Source organism: Athene cunicularia, assembly GCF_003259725.1.
Source record: "Athene cunicularia isolate RWA chromosome 6 unlocalized genomic scaffold, athCun1 chr6_part1, whole genome shotgun sequence".
Classification (NCBI taxonomy): Eukaryota; Metazoa; Chordata; class Aves; order Strigiformes; family Strigidae; genus Athene; species Athene cunicularia.
The window spans coordinates 15,640,010-15,652,457 of NW_020799105.1; positions in this window are offsets into that span (position 1 = coordinate 15,640,010).

Genomic DNA, 12,448 nt, shown 5'->3' on the forward strand with positions numbered 1-12,448 from the left:
GCTGGGGCTCCCCGCGCCTGCCCCCCGCCCCTCCCGCACTTCTCCTCGCTGCGAAACTCGGGGCTTTTGTTTTTCTGTTTATTTATGGTTTTTTTCTGTTTGTTTTTTAATTTCTAAATAGACGACCCCCCCCAACAGACACCCTCCAACAGATTGTCATTTTCAGGCAGCGCCTCGGGATTCGCGGTGTGAATCATGCTACTGTTTAAAATGTAAACAGTAGTAAAAGCCGGTGTCTTTCTAAACGCTGAGGGCTTAAATGTTGCCAAACCTGATCAACCACTGTGCCTGAGATCCCCCCCGCCCCGTTCTGGAGGAGGATTTGGCTTGTAGCAGGTTCCCTCGGGAATCCCCCGCCGCGAAGCTGGGGCCGGGGGGAGGGTTCACCTGGGTGTCCCTGTGTCGGTGCGATGCCCCAGCACCGCCCCAACTCCGGGATGCGTTGTAATTTTAGATTTTTGCTAATGAGTTTGCCAGCGTGCCCTGCACACGCTGTCTGCCTTGGCCTCCGCTTGGGGATTGACAGCTAAAGCTGGTAATCCTGCTAACCCGGCCTCAGCAGGCGGTGACGATTCCCTTAATTGTTCTGAGACTGAGAGCTTGCGTTTTACTACCGCACAGGCACTGGCCGTGGATAAATCAAATGAGAGAGAAAATGATTTTTGCTAATCATTTTTTTCCTTTCTGCTTTGATGCAGCTGTCTGTGTGCCTCCCTCTGCTAGCTCAGGCACTGCACCGTTGACCTGTCAGCTATGGGATCCAAGGTTTAGGTTTGCTGGGAGACCTGTGATAGAACTTTTAACTTCCAGTAAGTAGTATCTCTCTGGTAGTTATTTAAAGCCTCTGTCTGCATTGTTCCAGACTGATTTCCTTTTTCCTCTGAGGCAACCTAGAGTAGGAAACTGCCAGTCTCTCAGGTAGCCTACTTCCAGCTCACTTGAAGCCTCACCTGCTTCTTGGGTTGGAGGCCAGCAGAGAACCTGCAGCGGGTGAGAGCTGGTCTACTTGCCTGCCTTTTGTGGAGTCGGCCAAAGATAACATTTCTTGTTTGGTCTGGGGCAGCACAGAAGTGGGCCCGTTTTGTTGTGATTCACGTATTCATTCCACTTTCAGGTCAGAAGATTAGCATTAATGAGGCTATATAAGGACGTGCTTGCTTGAGACATCTTTTTCCACCCTTCGAGCGCACAGAAGCATTCCCACTGATTTCAGTGGGAAAAGCTCTTTTGTCTGGTGTGCTAGTCTGTGTGCCAATTAGTATTTCATACTGATTGGAAAGGAAAAGACTAGGCACTGATTTATGAAGGTTCTAGGTGTTTGTAGACCAGGACATTTTAAACAGTACATGCAATTTTCAGATCAGTAATTTGGTAGCTGTTTGTTTGTTTGTTTGTTTGTTTCTAAAATCTGGTCCAGCATCTCAGCTATGGCTAAAAATGAACATAAAAGCCAGTTATGTCTGAAAATCTTGCACTGTGAAACCAAATTATTCCTGTGATAACAAATGTGGCCTGCAGAGCAACAGAAGATGAACTGAAAGTAAGACACTAAAATCAAATTGCAGGCTAGGTTTTTTGACAGTGTCCTTCACAGTGCCAGTGACCACCTGGAGTACAGCATTCTGTGCAGGTTGGCATTTATAGCAATCTGAGCCCATCTCAGTCGTGTAGGGAATCACTTTCCAAACACAGTTTTCCTGCCAACGGGGTTTGTTTGCTTGGTGATAAGAAACAATGGTCAACTCAGTTTGTTACTTGAGCATTTTAGTGACTGAGAAGTGAAATCTGGCATCATGTGCTAAATCCATTTTCTTAGCTAGTCAAATGCCAACTTGGCAGCCTGTCTAGAAAGCTGATAGCATTGGGACAGGTGTGATTGTGAAGGTTGTTTTCAACAGTCTTGAGTAAGTCTGCTTTTGAGACACCTCCTTCCATTGGGAAAAAACAATTACCACCTGCAGGACTGGAGTAGAAAGACATGGGCATTGTCTGCAGCTTATTATCATGCTTTTCAAAGTGCCTTAAAAGCAGGAATGGGTTCAGTTTTGAGTAAGGCTGGTATATACTCACTAGAGTGGTGTTAGCCATAGTTGAGAGGAGAGGAAAGCCTGGCATAGAGGACCTAATTCCCCTTGTTTTGTTGGAAGAAGCATAAGAAAAGATGTGACCTTTCCAATTAAAGATGAGGGACCTGATCTTCTAAAGAAATATAGTTCTATCTCATTTTTTTCAATTTTCTGCCTCCAGGGTCAATATGTGCTTGAACATACTGTCATTTCTCTCATGGGCATTTCTGGTTGCCAGAAACAGCCAGAAAGCTCAAATACTTTGCCAAAACCCTTCAATCTGGGAAAGCACCCATGCACTTGCAGTGGGACCCTGCTGAGTCAGTGCATTGTCTTGGTGCCACCCCATGTGGCTGGAGAAATCAGAACAACACCATCCTTGCGCACAGCATAATGATGCCCAAGTCTCCAAGCTGTGTCCCCATGGCATGCAGCTTCCTAAGGTCCTGAGACTTGACCTTTGGATAAAATCCAATGTTATTTGATGAAGAGTGAGAGTGGTATCCTCAGAGAGGACAATGCACTCTCGGTTGCATATCCCTATTTTACTGATGTCACAAACAAGTTATTCTTGTAGGCTGCAGAAAGCCTCACAACCACAAAACCAGCAATAATTTTATAAATGATAAGCTTGTTTTCTTCCTCCTCGTCCTCCCATATACTCTGAGTGCAGCAGACAGCAGAGATGTGCATTGCTGGAATCCAGAGAGTTTCGTAATGTGGCAGCCGCTTGCTGAAAGCCCTGCAGATACAAAACAACACTTATTTTAAGTCTTGAGAAACGTCTCCTACTAAGTAGAAGAAAAAAGCATTTAGGTGAAGCAATGTTGCCAGACCCATTTGTTTATGAGGCTTGTTGTTTGTCTTTATACATTTTAAATACTTTTTATTTTCATTCTGCTTTTTGAGCCTTTCAAGTTCATGTTTTCCATTTTTTCCATTTGACAAGAAAGTCTGGAATCAAGTCCTTGCTTTAAAAACAAAAATCCGGTTCAGAGTCCTGTATAATCATGTAGCTCCAGACATGGGGTGTTTAAAAATAAAGCCACTTTCACAAGAATTACCCATCTTGAAGGTGATTTTCTGTTCTAAGTAAATACTTTGTTGACAGTTTAAGAAGCTTTTAACAACACCTGATCTGTGTTTGCTTTCCAGGCAGATCTCTCTGTCTTTTCTTGCTCCCTCTTTTCTAAAAATCTAGAGCTTGTTTCACCTCTATATGTGCTGACGAGGTCAGAAATGTAGTGTACCAGCATGACCGGTGTGTTGAATAATGCATACCAATGCCTTCAAAAATACACGCGAAGATTTCATGCAATTGTCCCCTTAAGCTGCTGAGTGGTACCATGGGACACAGAGCCCATCTTCCTCAGAGACAGGAGGAGGGAGGTGGTTTGGGTTTACTGGGTGGAGTAAGGCGGGGAACAGAAAGCCTTGTGCAAAGCTTGAGCCTTAAGCTTCATAGCTCAATGTTTAACCTAGTCCTTGTTGTTGGGAGTTGACAGATGAGTGATTTCTTTTGGTTGAGCTTTCTGAATATACTTATTTTAAATCTGTCATTTGATGCAGTGGTATCCTCAAGCTGTATGCACAAGGCAAGAAGGAGACGTCCTTATTCAGTGTGAAGATTTGTCTTTCACTGCTACGTATGTAAAAGTGCCTGGAAATTTATATTCCAGGGGACACTAAAAAGCTTTTTGACGGGCTGCTCTTCCTGCTCTATCTCTAGCAGTAATAATGTCCAGTAAATGCAGAGACCTGACTGCCTGTCTTATTGCTATGTTCAAGTCCCATTCTGGGCTCCCAAACCAGATGCTCTATACTGGCATTTCTAGGAGGCTACTGCTCTATTTGTGTGGTTTGAATCGCTTAAGTCATTGGCCTTGTGCCTTAAAGTGCCAGCAGAGGCATGCTGTAATTGTCTGTAAATGCACCGTCTGTCATATTATTGTTTAATTATTCCAGCTTCTCACCGCCACGCACTGCTCAGTGTCTCTCTTGCTATCTTTATTTAATTGAGTGGAAAAAATCTGAGACTTGTGCTTCACTTACATCACTTTGTATTTACCCAGCATTGCTGGATCCTACTATGAAGTCCCAGCTTTTGTATGCAGAAGTCAGTCTTCTATACAGAAAAAATAATGTCAATATCTAAAGCATATGTTAGAAAGAGAATCAGTATTTTAACACATGGTAAAGTCAGACCATAAATCTCTTAACACAGTCAAATGATTGTATTATTCTGCCTTGAAACGCCGCTCCTCCCCCTGAGAAACAAGAGGGGGAAAGAAAACTCTTGAATAAGCAAGCCCTTGTCCTCACAATGCAGGACTGTTCTTAGCCCATCGCTCTGTGTTGCTTCTTCTTTTCTGTCTACTAACTCTCTCTTTCCTTGTGTGTCAAACGCCTGCCTCTTCAAGAGCCGTCTCTCCCTAGCCCATCCCTGTTCATCTGTTTCAGAGTATTACCAGGATGTCAGTTCTTTCCTGAGATCAGCTTGTGATGACCAGTTCCACTGCCTACTTGTTGCCATTTCAAACATCTCTACGCTTCCTCCCAGCCTTGCAACCAACCCCTTATTAACGTGTGTTGAAAAAATCATCTTTCAGAGCTCTCTCCAACGCTCTCCTTGTCCGTATGGCCTATAAAAAAACTTGGCAGCACGCTCACTGCTTTTCTTTCCTCATGCTCCCTGCGTCTGTGACAAATGCGTGTCATTTTTCTGGTCTTACATTTAGCTTTCAGTCTCTGAATCAGAACAGTCTTTTTGTACAGCACCCCCCACACAAAATCAAGATCAAGGCTCCTGTGCACTACCATGGTAATAATAAATATTAGGGTTGCTCACACTTGCTCTGCTCTAGTTTTCATGGCTCTGGGCGGAAGGAGTTTCATGATGTCCTTTTAGAAGATCACTCTGCACCTGAATGGTCTAGTTTTCAGGTTATTTTTTTCCGAAATTCTCAACTACAATTTTCCTTTACAGGTGTACTCCCTGTAACACCTGGCTCCCCAACTGAGCCAGCATCATTGTTGGGGTTGTTCTTTGTGCTTCCCATAACTGAACTGTAAGATTACTCATTTAATGCTATTTTTCTAGTTTGTTTTATTTTTCATCCATCTCTTTCCTGCAGGAAAAAGCCATTTATATAACGATTTCTCACTGTGGAATTGACTCCAGGCTTTACTGCTATTTGTCACCATTCAGGAAATCCATCCCTGGCTCCAGGAGAACACTCAATACCTGCTGACAGTCTGGAAGAGGGAGAGAAAATAGCAGGGCTGCAGCTATTAAAACCAACAGGCAAATATTTTATTCCAACTCAATTTTCCCTTCCCAAATTAATTTTAAATTTTTTTTTTCTCTTTGTGAGAATGTGAATGAGGGTTGTTTGTTTTCCTGGGGACTCTACTGTTCAGCTGATCTTCATCTTCCACACTTCAGACAGAGGAGCTTGCAGCCATGACAAGATGTAATCCGAAGTAAAACTGCTTCTGCCTGTGGCCTTGGTTAACCTGCTGGCAATGATACTTGCCTGGGCATGGGGCAGCTGGCTTTTTTACACAGCTCAGCATGGATGTGCTGCCACTCCCAGTCACTTTTAGGACACAGTGAGTTGTTTACAGTAATCTTAAAAACTTACTAATAAAATTGTTCTGCCTTCCTGGGGCCACCACTCCCCGAGACCTTTCCCCTTTCTTGGCTAGTGTGGGAGCCTCCTTCCTTCGGCTTCACACCTTTATCAGTAAAAATGATACCAGTACAGAACTGGTTGTCTTCAGGTTCTCTCTTTGAAGGATAGGCTACACTGCTACCCTGTTGTGGCTGTTAAGGACTGGAATATCAGAGAGGACAATGGGGAAGTGGAAGCCTGCTCCCTCTTTTATGCGGAACGGAGGCAGAACATGCCCTTGTGTGAAGTTCAGCAGAGAAAAACTCGCATTCCTATGTACCGTGCCATACCAGTCAGCCTGGTACTAATCTTCATGGACCTTTGAAGGCATGAAACGACATGCAGTGTGAATGAAATCTAAGCCACACCATACCAGATTATTGGTGCCAGCCAGTTTTAGCAGGCTGACATGAGAGCCAAGTGAAATAGGTACCATGGTAGGAGATGTCTTGTACCACCTGCAGGCATGCAGATCTACAGTGCTCACGAAGCATCTGAGTCCAACAGCATGTAAAAATCTGGTGAACCCACAGCCACTTAGGCTTGAATGCACTTTCCTGGGGAGGAAGTGGCTTTTCCCTTGGAAAGCTCAACTCCCCAGGGTCTGCATGAGGTCAATGGAAAAAGTGATTTATTCAGAATATGATTCAGAGTGCCTAAGCACAGGCTTATCTTATTGACTACAGAGAAAGCTTAACCTCTGTAGATTTTAACTAGCTTTTGTGAATACCCTCTTGCCCCTTATTTGTGGGACTTACAGTAGTCCTGGACAAGGTTAGTCTTTGGTAGGCACATTGCCTACTGAAATTCAGGTGCTGTAGACCCAAGCTAAGAGAAGCTTGTCCACCAGAGCACAGAATGTCCTGTTGGATCCTACTTTGTCCTTTCATGTTACTCTGGGATGTCAGAAAAGGATTTACAAGTACCAGAAGAATGAAATGAAGTCAAGAAAGGTTCGTTTCTTTAGGGATGGCCTGACTGGAGCTGGAATAATCAGCATCTGTTTCAGTTTAACTGAGTTTTTCATTCCAGCCTTTCTCTCCTTTCAAAGTACAGAAAACTGAAGCCTTTAATTTACCCCATCTTTCACTGCAGAGAAAAGTAAGAGTTTCTAACAGCTGATACTATCCTGTCTAGAATATCTACACTAAAAAAATACAGTTTATTATCAGTTATGAATGAAAAAGCTCTTGCTTGTTTCTGTTGTTTGTAGTGTTGACTTTGATAGATAAATTGTTTGAACTGGTTGACTCTCCATTTGTATAATTGAAGATTAGCTTGCTTGATAGCCTGCTGGATTTGCAGTTTTCCCTTGCACCAAATAAACTGAAGAACTGCTGGCCCTGGGGCAGTTAGGGCACAGCACATACTTGAAAAAGTTTGTGTGCATACAAGTAAATAAGAGAAAATAATTTTGTGCATGGCATTCTGGATGTGCTGTTTCAGCATTGATATGTCCTGTTTTTTCACCTGGAAGAGCTCCTGTAAGACCTAGGAAGTATGTTTAAAAAATTGCTAACAGCCTGACAGACATAGATAGGTGGCTAATGAGTTGAAAGTTGAAGCTGGCAAGACCAGAATTGTTTTTTACATGATAGTTTTACAACCCTAAGTCATGCTGTTTGGTTTTGAGAACGTAGGTACCTTAATCAAACTCTGTCCCTTTATCATACATTTGCTTTGTAGAACCAACTGGAGGGAAAAGAAAAAATAATTTGTCACTCAAGTAAGCAGACCTGACTCTGAACACATAAAAGGAACAGACAGCAAAAATAGCAACATCTTACTGTACTGTAGAGTCCTTCAACAGAGAATTGAATTTTGAGGTTCCCTTTCTTTGCATCTTTCTTTGTATTACAACAGCATCTTTCACCAAGGAGACGCTTTCGCTCTGGTGGGGCAGTCTCTGTTTTCAATGTGCCAGATCTTGTTGTCAGGCTCTCCGTTGGAGTATTAGCTTCCAGACATTGACAAGGGCTCTGAATGTCTGTGTGTATCCTCCAGGTATGGTGTCTGTGCCTAGCACCCTTCCTCTCTTCCCTTCAGCTCCTGACTTGTGCCAACTATTGCCAGCATTCCCAGTTTTTGTATACTCATAATAATGGCAGTGGAGCCAAGGGGACACTCAAGAGGAAGATAGAAAAGCAATGACAAAGCCATACACTATTTTCGTGATCAGTATGATGCTCACAAAATGAAATGGGCATTGTTATGCCATCAGCCTCCAAAAGCATGCTCCTCTCCCCCAGAACAACTAAACCCTTGGCTAAGAGACTAAAGCCAGACATCTGCTAAACCAATGATTCAAGAGGAGGGAAAGGAATAGGATAGGGCAGGAAGGTCTGGGTAGACTGAAGCATAGACGAGAGGAAGATAAAACTTAGGACTGGGAATTTGGAGGTTTGAGACATGGTAGAGGAAGATTGAGATTCACAAAGTGAAACCAGGAATTAGAGGAGTTTTATGCTGAGACTGGCTGGCAAGGAACTGGCAGCAGGGAAGGGACAGAAGAGAATACAGTTTGCCAGTACAAGGAGACAAGAAGGAAGAGACAGGAAAGTCAAAGGGATAGGTGGTGAGATGAAGAACCAGACAAGAGCCTGAAGTAGGACCTGGCATGAGAAAACAAAGCTGGAGGTCCTGTTGAAGGTTATGAAAGGAGAGACAGCCTGCAGAAGGAACAGGTGATCAAAGTCTGAAAGTGGAGGTCGAGCACCGGCAGAGGGGAAGGGAATGGAGTACCAGGGGAGAGCTGCAGGAGGCAGCCCCACTCAGAGCAGAGGGGTTCCTGGGTGGAAAAGGGTGCAATGGGCTGTGCTTGCTGGGACATCCTGAATTCCAGAGCTGGAAGTGGGACAGAGCTTCCCCGAGGCTGGCCTTCACATTGGCTCAGCCGGCAAAGAATTTGCCTCTTGTGCTGTCTGCCACAGCCTGCAGTACAGAAATGTCTAGAATTGAGTGTCCTTGGATGAGGCGGTGGCAGCTGCCTGCCTGGGGGAGGAGAGCAGGCTTTCTTGTAGTTAGATGACAAAAATTTTACAGTTGGGAGGAGGTAGTGAAAAGGCCACATGACCAAGAGAGAAAGGGTCAATTCATTAGCCTGGCAGCCACTAAATTAAGAAAAGGCAACTGGAGCTATTCTATCAGAGGTATCTGAATTCAGCCAAGGATGATTCTGAAGTTGCTAGATTGATCTTGTGGTCAGTTTAAGCAAGCTTAGCTAATTAATTGCTTTATTTTAGTTCATTGTGTAAGAGCTAGCTTCTAATAAATCACACCGCTTTGTAGAAACATGCTTGAAACAACTGTGTAAATATTAAATAGCCTTAGGAATGGCCTTATGAATCCTCTGAATAATCCAAATTCCAACACTCATCCCTGTCCACTACTGGTCTAGATGGAGGACAAGAGTCTGCTGTTGCTATCTGTGTCTCTTTCAGTAAAAGGGGCAGAGATCTGTGTTGGATATACAAAGGTACCAGCACGGCTGATGGCCCATAGAGGTGCTGTGGTGCTGTGTGACCCTGCACCAACAGTTGTCCTTTTTAGGAACACAGGAAATGCTACAGGTGTTAAAGGAACATTATGAAGGTTGCAAAGCCAAGTGTTTAAAAGTCAGGCAATGTCCAAATGAAATCGGCAGTGAAACCTTAATTCAGAACCTGTATGCATGTAGGTTATGAAATGCTCATTAATTATACATGCCACTGTATAGGCATCAGTAATATCCCCTCCTGTTCATTTCAGTGTGAATGGCAGTAATTCGAGATCCTCACAGTTCTGCGGGGTTTCTGGGGCAACAGGGACTGAGGTACCTCTGACCTCTTAAGGACAGGTACTCAGTCGCAGTACCACAAGGTTCAAAATATGGGCCTGTCAGTGTAGCCTCCTCCTAATCCTGAGAAGCCCTTAACTAATACTTCTAAGGACTGTGACTCTTATACTTACCTTCAACACTGGGCCAGGTCTGCACTGATGAAGATTTGGGGACAAACAGTGCTGATGGAGGCTGAGAGTAGGTTGGAGCTGAGCTCTCCAGCATCCAGTAGGAGGGTATAAAATTAACTACTCCATTTGTGCAGATTAAAAACAAATCTTATGTGTATGAATTCTGCCTTTGCAAAAATGTCTGCTAGTTCTGATTGTTGGCACAAATATTGCTGTAGTATCGGTCTAATCTTATAAGACATATTTAAGGAACTGCAGCAGAAGGGTGGAGTTACCAGTGTAAATTTCTTGGCTGATTCCTTGTCTAGTGACAATTGTCCTGTTCTGCTTTATATCAGCTTTTTGGTTTTATGTTTCATCATGAAAAGAGCAAACCAGTTGTTTTGAGTATAAAGTAACATTTTTTTTAGACTTCAGATCATATATTTGAAAGCAAAGCAAGTAGAAACAGAAGTAAAATCTCTAACAGAACTGGAGTACATGTGGCATGTATCCTTTGTACATACTTCTTCAAAGCAACTGGGCAGTGGCACTTTGCACACAAAGAGTCTGAGAAATGTAAAGGTACAGTACAGGGTCAACAAAACATTCAGATATTCCCTATGTGTGGTGAACACACACTATGGTCTTTAATACAGAAGATGTAGTTATATGTAGACATCTCTGTGTGTTAAAATAAGCTACACAAGAAGAAATTCTTTCAGATTCAAATCTTTTCAGGGCAAAGCTTGCATTTCCATGTCTTGTAGGGGATCGGTGCACTGTTTGCATTGAATGTTTTACTGAGTAATAACAACAAAGAAACATCCAATCATTGTAAGAAATATTGTCACAAGGAAATTACACCTGGTTTCTGCCCTGTGACCCATTATGCCAAAAAGCCAATTCTACTTTTAACACAGTGAAATGCTGGGGTTTCAACCCCAAGCCCCAAGTTAAGGTTGACATAGGGGTGATTCCCACAGCCCTTCACAACGGGGGGGGTGAGTTTGCCTTTAGGCTTCCCTCCAGGGTGCGGCCGGCCTTGCAGGGAGAGCCATTGGGTGAATGACCCCAGGGGTCTGCATTCAGTAACCCAAGGCCAGGTGTCCCACTTGGGGATAAAAGCTGGGACCCCTTGCAGGAGGGGCAGTGTCTGTCTGTGAGGTGGATGCCCTGTGCAGAGTTCCCTGTTGGGGAAGGACCTCCTGCCTCCCTGGGACTGGGCTCCAGTCAGGTCTGACTTTTGTAAATGTGGGCTGTGTAGAGATTCAGTATGTGGCTTCCTTGGTCTTATGTGTTTGGTTTGTTGACTTGGTTGTCTCCCATCCCTTCTATGGGAGACTGCATGTCACCATTTATTCCACCCATTGTTGGTTGTGTGGTGTTGTTGTTGGGGTCAGTGGGATTGATGTCGATTATGTATAATCTGACTGATTTGTTTGTACCCCCAGGGCTCACCCATGTACTGACCCTTTTGTATCAAATACAGTTTGGTTATTAGTTCATCTTTATGCTGGCTGTGTCCTTTATGCTAGGCCTAATAATTGGCAAAACATGTTGTCCAGTATTTATTAGTAAAAAAGCGTGTAGCCACATTGAACTATCTGGTCTGCCAAAGAATCACACAAAGGAAACTGGCAGAATGCAGATAATTAAATGTGAATAGCCTCGTTTCACTGAAACCAGCCTCGATGGTTGCCAAAAGTTGTAAAAAACCTGATGGAAATAGCAGATACTTAGATCTGACTATCTGAGGTAGGAAATGGCTCAAGAATTTACTCATGGTTTTGATTCTGCTGAAGCAGCTGCTGTTCCTTTCAAAGGTGAGCCAGTGAGACCAGTCCAGACCAGCAAGTACTGAGATCAATTAGTAGACTCCTGTTATCCTTAGTGTGTTTTAGAAATTAGTCGAGCTACTACTGCAGTGCAGAATTCATCTAGGCTTGAAAGGAGAACTGATTACAACTGCCTGGGAATTTAGCATTAAAAAGCCAAACCTTTCTCAGCAAAATACTGAAAGATCTGTTATAAAAAGTCATCAAAGAACTTGCTTTTAAATCCCATCTGAAATCAAATGATGACTGAGCGCAGATGCTCTGTCACTTGAGTGTATTTGTCTACACCGAGGTATGGTTGCCACCTTCTGAATGGCTACTGCCATTTCTTGTGGCTCCTACTTATTCCTTGCAACACCAGCTTGGTCACACTTAGCTTGTGATATCTCCTACAGGAAGAATAGCAGCACATTGGTGCGAGGTTATAGTAGGTGCCAAGTAGGGATGGTCCCGACTTTGCAGAGGAGGAAACATAGGGATGTCGCAGTCCTCTGGTCCATCTCTTTCTTAATGTCTCAGCAGCTAAAGGTGACCTGCAGCAGGAGCAGGGTGGCTGTGTGACGCACGTACAGCACTGAGAAGAGCTACTTCACATGAACTCATTACTTTTAGAATTTCTGATCCTGTCTGTCCTGGGGCCCGAAATCTCCAGTTAGACGGTTGGACTGGTGGGAAAATAGCTCCCGTTCCTTGTAACGCTTTAATGAGCTGCAGTCAGTAACCGACGGAGCTGTGGGCTGTCCTCCTCACTCAGGGAAATCTTGACAGAAGTTTCTCCCCGATGTCGCAGCGGTGACACGAGGGAAGGTTTCACCGGGGTGTGCGGCCACGGGGGGTCCGGTGTGAGGCGGCGCGGAGCTGGTTACCGGTTCAGGCTGTCCGACAGCCGCAGCGGTGGGCGCCGAGGGGCGGCCCGGGCCGCGGCCAGGCCCCGCGGAGCTTA